General features: G+C 33.3%; 1 protein-coding gene across 11 annotated transcripts in view; it reads right to left on the reverse strand.

Moving 5' to 3' along the window:
* Nucleotides 1–19467, reverse strand: part of POMGNT2 (protein O-linked mannose N-acetylglucosaminyltransferase 2 (beta 1,4-)) — a 49620-nt gene that overhangs the window by 5102 nt on the left and 25051 nt on the right. For 3 of the 11 annotated variants that reach the window (XM_058180086.1, XM_058180081.1, XM_058180084.1), the window contains one exon: nt 9220–9324. The exons of 3 other annotated variants lie outside the window; for them this stretch is intronic. The gene's annotated coding sequence lies outside the window, so the exon portion shown is untranslated. Of the gene's footprint in view, nt 1–9219; nt 9325–9401; nt 9667–14896; nt 16838–19467 lie in introns of those variants that run through there. 5 more of the 11 variants (XM_058180087.1, XM_058180089.1, XM_058180083.1 and 2 more) reach the window with 4 other exon arrangements.

Below are 19467 nucleotides of genomic sequence, written 5' to 3' on the forward strand. Positions count from 1 at the left end.
AAATTAATGTGAGCTATACTTTTGTGAAACTCTTTTTGAAAGAGCAGAAAAATACTTGCACTTTGCTTTGAGTGTGAATACAGGTAGTCCTTGACTTACTATCACAATTGAGCCCAAAATTTATGTTGTTAAGTAAGACATTTGTTAAGTGAATTTTGCTCCATTTTACAACCTTTCTTGCCATAACTGTTAAGTGAAACACTGTAGTTGATTAAGTTAGTAACCCATTGTTAAGTGAATCTGTCTTCCTCATTGACATTGCTTGTCAGAAGGTTGCAAAAGGTGATCATGTGATCTTGGGTGACAATGACAATATGAATCAGTTGCCAAGCATCTGAATTTTGATCATATGATCATGAGGATGCTGAAAAAGGCGTAACTGTGAAAAACAATTTTAGTCACTTTTTTCAGTGCCGTTGTAACTTTGAACGCTCACTAAACAAACTGTTGTAAATCAAGGATTACCTGTAATTTCTAATATCCAGGATTTTTGTTCAGTAAGGTGAACTTTTAATAAAAACCTAAGCATAGTGTTAATGAGATGGTATGTTTTTGTAAAACTCCATTGCAAACATGGAAATAATTTGATTGTCATAAGACTGGCAGAGTGGCAGAAGGTAAGGACCAAAGAAAAATTCCATTGAACAGTTATAACACTCATTACTTTACAATAATTACAATCTGTAATTATAATTTTGTGAACAATAAACTTAAAGACTCAAGATCCATCCCACCACTAAAAGATTCTAACGGCAAAGAATGCAATGACAAAACAATTAAAGCAAACCTCTTTAACACATTCTTTGGCTCAGTTTTTGTTAACAGTGATGACACATATCCGACATTCCCAAATCGCAATGAGTTTGACGACTTAACACATATAGATTTCACAGAAGATAATGTTGGAAAAGCTCTTCATAACTTGAAACCATTTCTATCTATTGGGCCTGATGGACTATGTGCATACTTTTAAAAAAAACTTTCCACTAATATAGCAGAACCCCTAAGCATAATCTTTGATAAAGCTTTCACTACCAGTTCCCTTCCCAAACTTTGGTCACTAGCCACAGTCATCCCAATTTTCAAAAAAGGAGACCCAGCTTATTTGAAAATTACAGACCAATCTCTCCATGCTGCGTCATCTGCAAAGTAATGGAATCAATCATCAACCAATCCATTACCTTCCACTTAGAAATAAACAACCTACTTTCTAATAAAAAATTTGGTTTCAGAAAAAAATTATCATGTAACTTACAACTTCTGCACTGTAAAAATATATGGACTACAAATCTTGATCAAGGCAAATCAATAGATGCAATCTACATAGACTTCTGCAAAGCTTTTGACTCAGCAGTACATGATAAACTCCTCCTAAAAATAAAATCCTATGGCATTTCAGGACCCCTTCACAATTGGATATCTGCTTTTCTGTCTAACAGACAACAAGCGGTTAAAATTGGCAATGCTCTATCAAATCCTGTTCCTGTCAAGAGTGGCGTTCCCCAAAGTAGCGTTCTTGGACCAACACTCTTTATACTATACATAAATGATCTTTGTGACCATATCTCAAGTAATTGTGTTCTCTTTGCTGACGATGTCAAACTATTTAACACCACCGCCAATACATCTACCATTCAAAAAGACCTTGATCTTCTAACCGCTTGGTCTAAAACTTGGCAACTCCAAATCTCAACCAGCAAATACTCAGTCTTACATATTGGAAAAAAGAACCCAAACACTAAGTACATGCTTGATGGACATTATCTTACAGAGGACCTCCACCCTGTTAAAGACCTTGGAGTTTTCATATCAAATGATCTAAGTGCCAAAGCCCACTGCAACTACATAGCAAAAAAAGCTCTAAGAGTTGTAAACCTAATTTTGCGTAGCTTCTTTTCCAAAAACACTACCCTACTAACCAGCGCATATAAAACATTTGCTAGGCCAATCCTTGAATACAGCTCGCCTGTCTGGAACCCATACCACATTTCTGACATCAATACAATTGAACATGTTCAGAAATATTTTACAAGAAGAGTTCTCCACTCCTCTGAAAACAACAAAATACCTTATCCCACCAGATTTGAAATCCTAGGTTTAGAAAACTTAGAACTCCGTCGCCTTCGACAAGACCTAAGTTTAACTCATAGAATCATCAATTGTAATGTCCTTCCTGTTAAAGACTACTTCAGCTTCAATTACAATAATACAAGAGCAACCAATAGATTTAAACTTAATGTTAACTGCTTCAATCTAGATTGCAGAAAATATGACTTCTGTAACAGAGTTATCAGTGCTTGGAACACATTACCTGACTCTGTGGTCTCTTCTCATAATCTCAAAAGCTTTAACCAAAAACTTTCTACTATTGACCTCACCCCATTCCTAAGAGGACTATAAGGGGCGTGCATAAGAGCACAAACATGCCTACCGTTCCTGTCCTATTGTTTTTTATTCTTATACATATATGCTTATACTTCCTCATATTTCCTCATATATATGTTTATATACTATATAACCATTTTGTGTGATGCTTATGTATATTGTGACAAAAATAAATAAAATGAAATAAATAAATAAATAAATAAACAATCTGTGCATGCTTACTCAGAAATAAATCTGCTGTATTCAACAGAACTTATGTTTAGATAAGTGTAAATAGCCAAGCGTAATTACATGGTATACAATGTAACTTATTTCCGAGCAATGTATTATCGGTATATACTTATTTATTTATCACTTTTTCTGCAGTCCTGAAATATCAGATTTTTAAAAACACTTTAGAGACAAAGTGGTTTATACCACTTTATGGTATAAACCAGCATCAGTTATCCAGATATATCTCACTTGAAAAAAAAAGAATTTAGAATTTAGCATTTATTTATTTATTTATTTATTTATTTATTTATTTATTTATTTATTTATTTATTTATTTATTTTGTCACAACAATATACATAAGCATATTAAGTTGTGCTTGATCACTGTATAGCTGAATAAAGAAACACACACACAATCTGCACTGTATAGAAATTTGGACTGACTAGAAATTCTTAGAGATACATTTAAATTATGGTTTTGGCAAACTTTTTTGCTATTTAAGAGAGGGTGCTTTTAAAGCACCTTCATATCTGCTCGTATGTAATATTTACAGTAATTGGGTTGGAGTCAAATCAAGCTATTTGAACCTAGATTTCAACTACTCAGTAATCAGGATGGTGGAACAAATGTTAAGACTTCCACTGACAATGGTCTTCATCATTTTCCTCCCTTACCACCAGATATGATACGGTATTAAACTATCTTTGAAAAGGAAATATTGGAATATTTTCCTAATGGATACTGGTTGTTAAAAAGACAGTTACTGAAAAAGAAAATACCATCTGTTTTACTCTTCATATTTTGGACTTCTGCAATTTCTAGATAGAAAAAGAATAATGAAATTCGATGTTTAACACATTTGAAGGGCACCAAATTATGCTACAGGGGCCAGCAATGGTTGGAGGGAACAGTGGATCGCACAGATTAGAATTATGGCCATCCTATAAAGTCTGGGGGTGGGGGGCGGGATTGGAGAAATCTTACCAGTCTCTTGATCAGAAACCCAGAAAACCTGATTCCTTCATCTGACTGAAATCAGTGGACCAGCTTATAATGAAAAGAATCAACTGAGTTCAGTGGGAAATGTGGCAACTAACTGGCTGGATGCACACAATGTACTAAGTCATAGTTTGTTGCATATGTAGAAAGTGACATATAAACCTAAATTATACACCATGGCTTAGAACTATAATGAATGACTTAAGAAAATAGCTGGCCTAGACTATGAAAGTTTGTAAAAGCTGGTAAGTCAACATGTAATGTATATTAGGGATTTTTTTGATAATATAATTAACAAAAAGGAGGTATCAAATGTCACAGTGTTTCTATGTTTCCACAGTATCAATATTTGTTCTCAGATAAAACAATTGCAACATGCTTTTACTTCTTTCTTAAGTCCTGTCTAGCTAACTTCTGTGTCAAGCTGTAAGTGTCAATGTGCTGATTATTTTAAGAAAGTGAAGAGAAAATAGCACTTTACACAATTATCTTAATAAAAAATATCAACTATAGAATCAAAGTAAAGTCAATTAAACTATCCAACAGGTACACTGTAAAATTACTAAAATAAAATATTGCTATTAAAAATCTCATTTCCATAAGTAAATTATTAAAGCTGTCTTTTCCTAATTGTGCCCAAAGCAATTTAACTGTTAATTAATTAACCAGACTGCATTGATTTCAGCCAATAAGAATCAATTTGGATTTTATACTAAACTTGATCTACACACTCCTTATCTAAAAAGGAGTTCAAAGGGTTTTTCTACATATTAGGGCAATGTTTCTCAATTGTGGCAACTTTACAGGTGTGTGGATTTCAACTCTAAGAATTTCTCAAGAGAATTGGAAGTCCACACATCTCAAAGCTATCCAGGTTTACAAACACTGTTTTATGTAATAATTGTCTCTCATATATGTAGCTCCCAAACCATTTATTTTCTTATTTTCCTATGCCCAAATTTTTCCTTTTTGTTTTAAATCAATAAAATTAGTGCATTAAATCTCCAGAGGTAATCAAGAAAGAACTCCTTAATTCTATCTCAAGTTTGACTCAAATGATCAGGTTGTCATATTCTTAGTGGTGGCTTTTTACTGCCATCTGATCCTTTCTCTCCTGTGTTGATATTTATGGTATTTAGTCTAGGCCTGTGATGGTGAACCTATGGCATGCATTTTATTTCATTGATACCAAAAGAGGATCAGGATTGTACTAAGCCTGGGAATTATAGACCAATTTCACTCTTGAATAATGATTATAAGATTTTTGCGAAAATAATGGCAAATAGGTTAATGGAAATTGTACAACAAAGGATTCATACTGACCAGTCTGGTTTTATAAAAGGGAGACAAATGAGGAATAATGTTAGGCAGATAGTGAACTTATTGGAATATTTGGAAAAGCAAAATCAGATTCCAGCAGCGTTTATATTTTTGGATGCAGAGAAAGCTTTTGATCGTTTGCACTGGGAATTTTTATTTAAATTAACAGACAAAATGCAATTTGGAAATGGTTTTATAAGAATACTTAGGGCAATTTATGGAGAGCAAACAGCTCAGATAAAAATTAATGGTAGTTTGACAGATAGTTTTAAAATTGCGAAAGGAACAAGGCAGGGGTCCTTTATCACCTTTATTGTTTATTTTGTATTTGGAACCTTTATTGGATAAGATAAGAGAGTTAAGGGAGATAGAGGGTATTAGAATTAGAAGACATGAATACAAAGTCAGAGCATTTACAGATGATTTGGTTGTTATGTCGACTCAGCCTATAAATTTGAGTGTATATTTGTTGGAAGTAATTAATCAATATGGAAGGGTCTCAGGGTTTAAAGTGAATCAAAATAAAACAAAAGGGTTAACCAAAAATATGATTAAGAACCAGAAAGAAAACTAGAGGAAATAACAGGATTTGAAATTGTAAAAAAGGTTAAATATTTAGGAGTTTTTCTTACTTCATCAAATGTAAAATTGTATAAGAATAATTACGATGTGTTATGGCAAAAAATTCAGAAGGAAATGAATACTTGGAAAAAATTACAATTATCTTTGTTGGGGAGAATAGCAGCTATAAAAATGAATGTTTTGCCTAAATTCTTGTTCTTGTTTCAGATGATACGAATAATTAAGAAAGATAAAAATTTGGAAGAATGGCAGATTGGAATTAATAAATTTATATGGGAAGGGAAAAAAGTGAGTGTTAAAATGAAAATAATGCAAGATACACGGGAAAGAGGAGGATTAAAAATGCCTAATTTAAAATTGTATTATGAAGCAGTTGTTCTTTCTGTAATAAGCGATTGGTTTAATTTGACGGAGGAAAGGATTTTGAATATAGAAGGTTATGATTTATTATATGGTTGGCATGCATATTTATTGTATGATAAAAAAGTGGATAGAGCCTTTAAGAATCATGTGTTGAGAATTTCTCTTTTGCGTATCTGGAAAAAATATTATTATAAGTTAAACTATAAAATGCCTATATGGGCAAGTCCTCGGCATGCAGTAGAGAATATAAATATAGAACAGGAACAAGAATTGATTACTTATAAAGATCTTTTATATAATGAGAGGGGAAATTTACAGCTAAAATCTTTGTATACATTAAAAGAAGAAGGGAGGAATTATACTTGGTTTCAATATGGACAGTTAAAGGCTAGATGGAAAGAAGATCAGAAAATTGGTATTATTCAAAATGAAGAAAATTTGGTTAAACAAATTAGAAATCAAACCCAGGGGCATATAAAGAGATTGTATAATGTCTTGATAGAAACAGACTCTGAAAGAGATTTAATAAAGGAGTGTATGATAAAATGGGCACAGAATATTCAGGAACCAATAATGTTGGACACATGGGAGAAAATTTGGGTTAGAAATGTTAAATTTACGCAAGCGCAGAATTTAAGGGAAAATTTTTGTAAGATGTTTTACAGATGGCACTAAGAAATTATCATGTATGTATCCAGATATGCAAGCGAAATATTGGAGATGTAACTGTGATGATGCTACATATTTTCATGTATGGTGGACTTGTAAGAAAATTAAGTCTTTCTGGATAAGAATCTGGTGGATTATGCAAAATGTTTTGAAGAAGAAGATAAAGTTCCTAACGCAATTTTTTCTTTTGGGAATAACAACGGACTGTACAGTGATTGAGACTAAGTTGATTTTGAACTTAATAACAGCAGCAAGACTGTTGATTGGACAATATTGGAAGAAAAAAGAATTACCCACAATAGAAGAATGGATATTGAAAGTTTCCAATTTGGCTGAGATGGCTAAAATCTCAGCCTTCTTGAAAGACAGTACTCAAGAAAAATATCTAAACAAATGGAAGAATTGGATTGATTATATTCAAAATAGATATCAGATTAAGAAATTTCAGATTGCCTTTGAATGAAGGATGTTGTTTTTGATTTTAATGGAAGAAGTCAGGTTATGTGAAAGAGAAGGATTATAATTGTGTTAGATTTTAAAAATTCAATGTATGACTGTTTGTTTATTGAACTTGTGTTTGCTCCGAGAAGTCAGGGGGGAGGGGGGGTTTGGAGGGAGGGGATTTAATTGTTGTTGTAAAACTTTTTCAATTAAAAAAAAAAAGAAGAAGATGATGATGATCCATGACAGCCAAGGACATTTCAGCAGTTGTTTGCCAAAACCAAAAACTTTTTCTTATAAAAATACAATGACACTCAATTGGACAATGTGACCTGCACTAATAGAGAGATGGAGAATTCTTATGTGGGTTTGTGGTTTTGCTCTCACCAGTGCCGAAATGATGTAATAAAGTTTTGCATTCAGAAATTGAATCATTTCGACTGTGCTTGCCTTGGTTGGGTTCGTCAGTCAGAATGCTGACAGTATGGTTTGAAGCTGATTTATTATCACAAATTACATTACAAGATAGCCCTCAATATATAACCATTCATTTACTGACTGTTACAATGGCACTGAAAAAAATGGAAAAAAATGTTCTTGCACTTATGACTGTGGCAGTATTCCCATGGTCTACATGCTCTAAAATTGGGCAGTTTGCAACCAGCATCTATTACAACAGTTGCCGAGTCCCTGAGTTATTTGTTTGCCATTTGCAACCTTCCCAACTGGCTTCTGAAGAACAAAGCCAATAGGGGAAACTGCTTAAAAACCACAAGATCCACTTAATAATTGGAGAGATTTATTTAATAAATGTGACAAAAAGGTTGTAAAATTAGGTGCGACTCACTTAACAATTGCTTGGCTTAGCAATGGAAATTTTGGTTCCAGTTGTGAGTCAGAAATTACAAGTCCATTTGTACTGGACTCTGTAGCATTATTTCTAATTATCATCATTGGGTTTGGCCTCTTTTTCTTTTCTTCTTCCTATATATATATATATATATATGCTTATACCTCCTAATATTTACTCATATATATATTTATTTACTATATAACCTTTTTGTACGATGCTTATATATATTGTTGTGACAAAATAAATAAATAAATAAATAAAATAAATATACAGAGAAATCTAAAAAAGTAAATTGTATACATTTAAAATTGCATGAACTCATTTCTAACAATAAGCATTAACCATCTCCAAGATGCCTGTGTGCTTCACTTCATCATTTTAGTCAAGGCACAGAATAGAATAGAATAGAATAGAATAGAATAGAATAGAATAGAATAGAATAGAATAGAATTCTTTATTGGCCAAGTGTGATTGGACACACAAGGAACTTGTCTTGGTGCATATGCTCTCAGTGTACAGAAAAAGACAAGGTACACTCATCAAGAATCACAAGGCACATCACCCAGTGACACCCATGAACTCTATGGAATTCTGAGATCAGATCAAGATATTGCAACATTTAGGTCTGTTTCTTATCCATTAAATTTGTCCCAATGCCTCACAGAATTGGATGTCACATCAATGAAAATACTTAAAAGCCATTGGACACCTTCCAGATGAATTAAGAATACAACTCCTATTATTTTCCATGAAATTATATCAGCTGGGGATGACAAGAATAGTCAATATCTTTGGAGTACTGTAGTTGTGAACCAACAATAATCTCTACTTATTGGATAAAATTTGACCACAGAAAACCAAAAATCCCAACCCAGACTTCTGAACTATTCGTCCTTCAACTTGCAGGAGAAGTACAAATGGCTCAATCAAAAACTCTATAATGAGAACATATGCATGTTCTCATCAACATCAACATCAACATCAACAAAACATTGAAATACAGTATTAAAAACAGCCCAGAGACCAGAACTGTATAAGACACACTTCTTTCCCTTCTAAAAGAGGGTGGAAATGTTGGTGCATCTTATACACTGAATACAGCCATTTTTGGCCTCCTAAAGCCCTGCCCTGCTCATCCCATTCCCAAACAGGGTCTTTTGCCATCCCCTAGGAGCACTTTGCAGGCCTCCCAAACCCTCTGCACACCCCATTTTTTGCAAAAATGGGTCCTTTTTTTCAAAAACGGGGGTGTTTTTGTCCTCCCCCAGCCCCCAGGAGCACTCTGCAGGCCTTCCAAATTGTTTACAAAAAACAGAGAACACGGAGGGTTTGGGAAGCCTGCAGAGTGCTCCTGGGGGCCAGGGAGGGCAAAAACCATTTTTTTCTTACTTACCTTTTCAAAATCTTGGTGCATCTTATATACCGGTGCATCTTATAGTCTGAAAAATACGGTAACTCTTATTAACCCTCACCAAGAAAACTTAGTCATTTCCAGCAGCTGCAGAAATAAAAATACATGCAGATTAAAATTACAACCATATACAAATGCACACCTGAGCATTTGGTATTGATTACCTTTCCCACTTTTGTTATCCCCAGAGAGAGAGAGAATCCCCTGAAGAGGCTCAGGAAGATCCTCAACAATTTTCTCCATGTTTTCCCTACTCATCCACCCCAATCATTAGCATTAGAGGAGTAAAAACAGGAGCTTGTGCTTCATCTACAACTCCAAATGGATCCTCTTGCCCACTTCTGGAGGGGTTCTGTGCGTGAGCTCCATCTGTCAGGCTGGTCTATTGCTCTTCTCCTTGAGGGCAATTGGATAATCGCTGTAGTATTCCTGAATAGTTGCAGAGGGCAAGGAAATGGAAACAATTTACCAGGGAACATTTTTGCAAAGCCAAAAGATATGCTGGGAATTGGACAGAAAGTTGTTATCCTTTGGTGCAATTAAAAGAAGAGGCATGCATGCATATACACAGATCAGACCAAAACTAAAGGCTAAGAGAAAAATGGAACATTATCAAAACAGAAATTAAAAAAGGAACTTATCCATTTTGATCTCCTGACTCTTTATAAAAGCTATGCTATCTGAAACCATTGGAAAATCAGCCAATGACAACATCACTGTTTTATTTCTCCAAGAATTACATTGTTAAGATATAGGGCTATTTGTGCTACAAATCACACACACCGATATATACAAGCATACTACTCCTGTCAAAGATTAATACTTTAGATTGCAACCTTTCAGAAAAAGAGTGCAGTCACAATCAACATGGGAACCTAGGCTGAGGAAGATGAAAAGGAGGAAGAGATCTCCAAGAGATCTCAAGGGACTCTTTATTTTTATTTTTTTTGTAATAAGTTTTTATTTTATTTTATAACTTACAAAAATTCCGATTTCAATTGAACACTGGGTTGTCTGGGTACAAATCATTTTAGGAAATAATAATCAAAGTGTTTACAACAATATCCATTGTATTAATATCAATTATATTAATTTTGATAGCAATAATAATGATATTTGTTTAACCAAGTTAACATATCTTCCTTATATCATTGATCCTTCCACATATTTCCCTGTTTCTGGCTCCTGTTTTTGTCAGCTAGCCATTGATAAAATAAATCCCAAGTCAAAAATACTCAGTTTCTTTCTTTTCCTTAATTGTAAGTGTTAGCGTATCCATTTCTGCACATTCTAATATTTTCCTAATCACATCCTTATCTATTGGGATCTCTTCACTTTTCCATTTTCCATATGCAAAATCAGATATACATTATCTTTGTTATACTTGTCTGGTAAAATGTCTAACAAAAATGTCTTTGGTTTCAAATCTATATGTTGTATTATTATTTTTTCCAGCCATGTATATATATTTTTCCAATATTTCGCTTTTTGACATGTCCATCACATATGATAGGATGAACCAGGTATCTGGTGACATTTCCAACATTTTGCAGATTTATCATTAAACATCTTGGCTAACCTTGAGGGTGGAAAATGCCATCTATAAAACATTTTATAAAGATTTTCTTTGTATGCAGTAGACATTGTTAATTTTTAATTTCTATCCCATAATTTCTGCCATTTATCTAACTCAATCGAATAGCCAAAATTTTTAGTCCATTGTCTTTTTTATTTATTCATCTTCTATCTTAATACTTAACAAATAGCTATATATTTTCTTTTTTAATTTTTCATCTGTCCCTATTAATATCTAATTCTGTTAATTCTTTATTTAAATCATACATTTTAACATCCTTTTTGTATCTAGATTGTATCTGTAAGTATGATCACCATGTTATTTCAATCCCTTGATCACTCATCCTGCTTAGTTTTAAGTTCCCCCTTTTCATTTAAAATATCTTTGTATCTGGAAACTTTCTCTATATCAATAACATTTGGATAAATCAGTGCCTCCATTGTGGAGAGCCAGATTGGTATTTTCAAATAACGTTCTTTAATTTTCTCCCATACTAATAATAAAGCATTCCTAACATAGTGTCTTTGGTAATAGCTATATATTTTGTTTTTTCCATACCATAAAAAAGCGTGCCAACTTAATTCAAGATTATGTCCCTCCAAGGTCAATCGTTTTTTTTGTTCCTCAAGCCAATCCATTCTTTCACCCAAGTAAGTATTGAAGCCTGATAATAGAATTACCAATCTGGTAGCCCAAAACCACCTCTATTTTTAGAATCTTGCAACATTTTCAAACTTATCTTTGCCTTTTCCCCTTGCCAAATATATTTTAATATTGTTTTATTTAATTCTTCAAAATATTTTTCCAGTTTTATTGGTATTGTTTGAATAATATGGCAAGATATTCATTTTTATAGTGGCTACTCTTCCCATCAAGGATAATTGTAGGTTTTCTACTTCTCCAAGTCCATTTTAATTCGTTGCACCAGTTTATAATAATTATCTTCTTTAATCATTACACACCTTGCTGTTAGTTGAATTCCTAAATATTTTCTTGACCATCTGTATACCTATTTTCCTCGTTAGTTCTTTTTTCTTTGTGTCTGTAACATTTTTAACATTATTTTGGTTTTTTCTTTGTTTATTTTCTTCTTTTTTTTTACACAATCTGACAGGTACACAACATATAACATATAAATATTTCCTACTTCTAAACAGCGTTTCTTAGTGGTCTTGTCTCAGTTTTATACCTTTCCCCCTTATCACATTTGTTATTTTATTTTATTTCTTATCCCCTTTTCTTTATTTACATTAAATTATCTAATATTAATAGCTTTACTTTTCTAGATTCTTATATGTTTATTATTTACATATTATACATTCCTAATACATTCTGTATATTCTAATTTCTCCCCTTTATTTCTAGACTCAAGCAATTCATACCATTTATTCCAGATTGTATAATAGTCTGTCTCTTCTTTCTCTTTAATTTCTTTTGTTAACTTGTCCATTTCAGCACACTCTAAAACTTTCTCTATCACTTCTTCATCTGTTGGTATCTTTTCCTGTTTCCAATTCTGTGCATGTGTTGTTTGTGCAGCTGTTATAATGTGTAAAATCAGATATTTTATTTCTTTGATGTATGTTCTTGTAAAGATTTCTAATAAAAATGTTTCTGGTTTGCTTTCAACTGGTTGTTCTGTTATTTTTTCTAGCCATTTTTTCATATTTTCCCAGAATTTTTTTGCTGCCTGACACATCTACCATAGATGGTAATATGTTCCCTGAGTTTTTTTGCATTTCCAACATGTTGAATTATTATTTGGGAACATCTTTGCAAGTCTTGAAGGTGCCATCTGTAAAACACCTTCAACTGGTTTTCCTTGTATGCTGCAGATAATGTTAATTTTGAATTTACTTGCCACATTGCTTCCCATCTCTCCAAATCTATTGTATAATTAAAATTCTGTATCCATTTAATCATTGTATCTTTCACTATTTCCTCTTCCATTTTGTAGCACAACAAAAATTTATAAATCTTGCTAATTAACTTCTCTTCTGTCCCAAGTATAATTTTATCTAATTCATGTTGTTCTATTTGCATTTCATAATTTTTTGTGTCTTCTTTGTATTTTAATTGTATTTGAGTATATGTTCACCAGTCTATATCTCTATTTAAATCTAACTCCAGTTCTTGTCTTGTTTTTAGTTTCCCTTGTCAGTCTATTAGGTCTCTATATCTTATTATCTTATTTAGTTCTGTTAAATTTGGATGTTTTAGTGCTTCTGTTGGTGAAAGCCAAATTGGGATTTTTGTGTAGTGCTGTTTTTTAATTTTCAACCAAATTTGTAATAATGCATTTCTTAATATATGTCTTTTTATATTTTCCATCCCAACAAATGCATGCCACCCCGCCTGTAAATCGTCTCTTTCTACTGTTAATATTCTTTTATCCCTTTGTTTTATCCATGCTTTTAACCAGGTTATTCCTGCTGCTTGATAATATAGTTCCCATTCTGGGTGTACTGCTCCTCTTCTATCCTTTGTATCCTGTAGAAATTTAAGTCTTATTCTTGGACGTTTTCCCTGCCATATGACTTTGGCTGTTATTTTGTTTAACGTTTCGAAGAATTTGTTTTCTAATTTTATTGGTATAACCTGAAAAAAGAATAGCAGTTTTGGTAATATATTCATTTTAATGGTGGCTATCCTACCCAATAGTGATATTTGTAAATCTGTAAATTTTTCCAAATCTTTTGTAATCTGTTTTACTAATTTGTCGTAATTATCTTCTTTTATAGAGGAGCCTCTTAGCCAAATTCCTAAATATTTTATCTCCTTAGTTATCTGAATTTGTGTATTAATTTCCAATTTTCTTTCCTGTTTCTTCGTAAGATTTTTAGTTATTAATTTTGATTTATTTTTATTAATCTTAAATCCTGCAACTTCTCCAAATGCTTCTAATTTTTTAATTAGTTTTGGTCCTGATTGTAGCAGGTGTTCTGTTTATTCATAACAGAATATGGTATTCATATAATACCATTCATAATACCAAGTCAAACTTTTGCCACACTATCATATAATTATTAATTATTAACATACCCGTATTTCTATAGTTCTTACTTGTTCAATAACAATTCATCTATTATACAATGTTTTTAACTTTTTGTTTCCAATATATTCAACAATGCAATTTATTTGATTACTTTTCTTCTACTTCTATTTGTTCTTTAAATATTACAATATATATATACTACTGTTTGTACTACTTTAAATATCTTATATACTATTTATAATTCACTTAATATCTTATTTGTTCATTCAATAATCCTTTATACTTTACATCATTCCATTCCCTCAGTCTTTCAAACTAGTAAACTTGTAATTACTTATAAGTTTAGCAAGTTTAATTAATTACATATATGTAATTATGTAATAATTATGTAATAAATATGTAATATATATATATCTATATATATATATATATATATATATATATATATATATATATATATATATATACATATATATTTGTTTTCTGAGGTTTTCGCGGGTGTTTGTATGTAGGTCTTTGGTTACGTGGGAGAAAACCCGAATAACCAAAGACCTACATACATATATATATTTATATATATATATATATATATATATATATATATATTCGGGTTTTCTCCCGTGTAAAATTGGAAGTGTCTTGGCGAGTTTGACAAAGTCTCATTCGTCATCTTCAGGCTTCAACCGTGCTCCCAGAAGCCGAGCTGAAGCCTGAAGATGACGAATGAACTTCACGCTCGCCAAGACACTTCCAATTTTACACGGGAGAAAACCCGAACAACCAAAGACCTATATACAAACACCCGTGAAAACCTCAGAAAACAAATATATATATATATATAAAATTATACACACACACACACAGAGAGAGAGTATATACATACACATATACATATACATATACAAGAGGGACGCCGTGGCTCAGGGGCTAAGACAGCAGAGCTCGTCAATTGAAAGGTCGGCAGTTCGGCGGTTCGAATCCCTAGTATTGCCATGTAACAGGGTGAGCTCCTGTTACTAGTCCCAGCTTCTGCCAATCTAGCAATTTCGAAAGCACATGAAAGTACAGGTAGAAAAAATAGGGACCACCTTTGGTGGGAAGGTAACAGCGTTCCATGCGCCTTTGGCGTTAAGTCATGCCAGCCACATGACCACGGAGACATCTTCAGACAGCGCTGGCTCTTTGGCTTTGAAACAGAGATGAGCACCGCCCCCTAGAATCGGCAACGTATGTGCGAGGGGAACCTTTATCTTTACCTATACATATACAAATATCACGATATATTTTATTAATTTGGTTTATACTTCTTTGTCTCTCTTCTCTCTTCATACATTAGGTTTCTGGCTTTAGTTTTCTGCCGTGCTATTGCATTTCAGTCTCTTTCAAACTCTTTCACTCCAGTCTCAAGTCCGTCTATCTGCTTTTTCTTCTTTTCTTTTAAAATGTTAAATCTCAGTTTTTTAACAGTCACCAGAACTATGTACATTCACTACAAAGAACCTTGAACATGCTGACAGAATTGTCTGATTAAGCCACTAATTGCCATTAACCAACTCACCAATCTTTTCATGTGAAACTCAATGGTTGTTATTAGAGGTTGTCTTCTTTGTTCTTGATCACATGAATTGGCTCTTCCCAATTCATCTTTATGTCTTTTTGGCCGGGTAACAAGTAATACTTGCAGTTGGTGATGAATTTTAGTTGGAGGAACTCCTTTGGCTGCCAAAATTCAATTACTGCTTGTACTGATAGATACTCACTTTAAGTATTCACAAACAGCTATACTTTCTCCATCCACTGAGGTAAAATAATAAATTCTAAGGAATATGTCAGAGCTTTTGGTGCATCAATACTGCCATCAATTGGTGAATTATATCATTGAAGGCATTGCTCTTCAATTTAATCCATGTATGAAGATTTCATACTTCAAGACTTCAATCTTGAAGTTTCTCAAGATTGGCCTTTCCATCAAGAGAAACATCTGAGGATCCACAAATAGTTCATTACTTATTTAACATAAAAATGTAATTTCCCAGGGAAAGGATTATCATTTTGTTATCCTGATCCCATTTCCTTCAATGGGCTATCAGAGATTTACTTGCTGCCTGACAAATGTATGCCCACTAATAAGCTGTGATGGATTTTCAAGGCAAACTGACCTAAATTCTTCCTATCCTTTTCTTTCTCAGAATAAATTTTCCTAAATAGATTTTTTCAAAATTCTAACAACAGATATGTACACATAAATTTCTTATTAAGCTTGTTCATAAAACGGTTGTGTTAGAAAACACATAACCACTTATATCAACATACTCTGAAGTGAACTTAAAACTAATGATCTGACTTGTTTGTTGACTGATCACATTTGCAACCTGAGCAATAAATGTATTTTCTACCTTTTAGAATTACTGGCCATTATTTATTTATTACATAGACCATTAATTAGATCCTCTCAGTATTTGGGGGGCTGTTTGGAAAGACAAAATCAAGACTTCCAAGCTTGTCCTTGATACCCATTTAAAAATGACAAATACTTTCCTATAATTTCTCCCCCCACCCCATCAAAATTTGCAAGATTTCACATCACACTACTCTGCTTAAAATCATTCCTACTTGAGTGGAGTTACAGTATGTCTGTAAAATAAAATTATGACCCTTTCAACTGATCCTTCAAATGTGATATGGAAGCATTCTGAACTACAGGTAGAGTAACTTATGACAAATGTAATGTAGCAAGATACAGCGGTATTCCTTAATCTGGTATCTTCCAGATATGCTGAAGCTAAAATTTTTAAGCCTAAATCATGTGCTAATGGATTTAATTCCAGCGCTTGTGAAGCAAAGAGAGATAAGATGCTTGAAAACATGTATTATTAGGATCAATAAGCTGAAAATCTGAGATTATGAAACAATAAAGCAGTAAAAGTTTACAGGAAGATAAAGTAACAGAAAAAGCAACAGAACTAAAGAGTACCAGTAATAGCAAAGAAACAGAACTAAAATGGAATATTAAAGAATATTACAATAAAACAACATGTTGCAATACTTACCAAAGTTAAATGAAGATAAAATTAATCTGAGCAAAATTAAACCAACAGGGAGTTACAAGGCTTGAATGATAACTTGCAGGAAAACAAAGGGAGCTGCTGAGTCAATGATACTCTTACTACTTGGACAGATCCAGGGTGCATATGGAATATTTTTAATATCCCTTTCAATTTAGCTGTGACACAAAGAACTGTGCTAAAGCGCTTCTCTAATTTGATGTCATGCATTATTTTAAATATCGTCCTATTCTTAGACTAAAAAATTGGCTTTCCAGAAATATACTGCTCTAGTTGGCCTTTAAGATGTGCTTGTGTCAAAAGGGTTTTGTGGAAAGCCTTTTTTGTTGTTTTTTAAAAACTGAATTCCCAATGTAGAGCTGTAAAAGAAATTGATTGCAAATTAACTTGGAATCAATTTGCAACTTCACTTTAGGATGCATAACTTTATTGGATATAGTCCACTAAAATTCTTCTGAACAAAAATTGTCCCATAGACCCTATACACACACACACACACACACACACATACACCACTACCATAAAGGCTTGTGAAAGAGGTATCTGCAAAGGAATGTATGCTTCTGCACATTTTATAATATAAAGCAGTATTTATACCTTTTTTTAAAAAAAAGTTGACATTATGGGATAAAATTATGCACATCAAATCTATTTATGCACAAAAAATAAATCCGTATTTTAAGTTTCTCTGGAAATTTATGTTAACCATTGCATATGTCAGGGAATTACAAATAAAAGCTTTGTGTTTCATGAAAAAAAAAAGGTTGAGGAAATCACTGCTGATTTTAAACCCATCTTTAAAAATGATTCTATAAAAATGAGGCCAGCAATACAATGGACCAGTTCAGTTTGCTGAAATACGCCTCTCTCCCTTGTCCGCATTTGCAAGTGAAGCAGCAACCTGATATCTATATGCACAAAATTGTCACCTTCCATCTTACATCACTGGAATGAAGATTGGGTCAGAGACACAGAATGCAGAGATGGCTACTGGTGGGTAAGATGTAAAAAGAACATAAAATTTACTTCTTGGAATCAGCACCATCACTACATATATTGAAAAGAGAGCTCAAAAGCTCTTTGAAGTGAGCATCTCTGAATCTATTAGGCATCCATATGAAGCAATTTACAGCCCAGAGTTAACAAGGTCTCTTTTACAACACCTGGTAACCCCTGGAAAATTGCAGGCTGGGTGAGGGAATGTCTGTATACTCATCAGGACTGGGTCTCTACAGCCAAATGTATTTGAAAGGTTTCTTGTCTTATTTGCTTAACTTTATTCATAACTAAAGCCTCCGGGACAAAAAGCATGAGATGAAACTGCCATATTACGTTAAGCAGTTCAGAGAATATAATAGAACATTAATAACACTGCTTTAGGTTGTTTGGGAAAGCAGAAACACTCCCTCAATGCAGCTCCAAATTTGATTTTCAAATGTAGTCACAGAACTATCAAGCTACTAGCCTACTGCTTGGGGAACAAGATTGGATTGCTGTGCTACTATCATTAAATAAAATATGGTAGAACTATATTTTGCCTCTCAAAATGGTCTTGTACATAACATAATTAAAGTCCTAAAATCACCTTAAGGTTGTTATTCCATTTTTGGCAAACCAGAATGTGGCAATGCTGCTAGGAATCTTAACATGCCTGGAAATGCTTGATTGGACGAGGCTGGTTTAGTTGAATCAATTAAACTTTCCAATGAAAGTATATTTCAGAAAACTCTGACAGTAATTGGTGTCTATTTATATTAGGGTAAGTGAGGAAGTGAGAGACGTAGAGGTAAGGATTTGTATCTGCACCAAGAGGACTGTTGGTAGCCCATTCCTGGGAACAGAAGACTTGGCTTACGTATTTTTCACTGACCCCTAAAAACAACTGGCTGTCAATCAGAACTATACCGTACACTAAATTTGTCTAACCTGGGCTCATTCCAATTCTCAAAATTCTCAGCAGCAGTCATGCTAGCTGGGAATTCTGAGAGCTGATAAACCTAGAAAACACAGATATTGGAGAAGTCCACTGTAAGTTACAGATCTTTGTGTACTTTTCACTTTTAACGTTACAACTGTCAGAGTTTGTTGCAGCACACACAATCAGACAATTCAGCAGGATTCAAAACTTCTTTATATATATAACAACTCATAAGGCAAATATACAATACCCATGCTGGTTTTTCCGATATGGTAGAACACACCATATCATAAGTAGATACAAACACAAGCCGGGGACAGCAGAGATAAGACTTCTCCTATATACAGAACAGTTGAGCTAAGACATGCCCAGGCTCCTAGCTATCTCGTGGCTCACACAGCAACTTCTATGTTTCAGTTACCAAACAGTCTCCATTGGCTGACCTTGTTGCCATGCATATTCCAGTTCATGAATATATCTACACCGACACTCCTCTCTTCATAACTGGAATAGACATAAAACCAAATAACTTAATATTCTTCCCATGGTGTTCTCCACTCAATGGCTTGATCATTATGTCTGCCAGATTGTCCTCTGAAGAACAGTGAAGCAAGCTAATATTTATTTATTTATTTCAACTTTTATACCACCCTTCTCCCAAAGGACTCGGGGTGGT

Source organism: Ahaetulla prasina, chromosome 4 (genome assembly GCF_028640845.1).
Source record: "Ahaetulla prasina isolate Xishuangbanna chromosome 4, ASM2864084v1, whole genome shotgun sequence".
Classification (NCBI taxonomy): domain Eukaryota; kingdom Metazoa; phylum Chordata; class Lepidosauria; order Squamata; family Colubridae; genus Ahaetulla; species Ahaetulla prasina.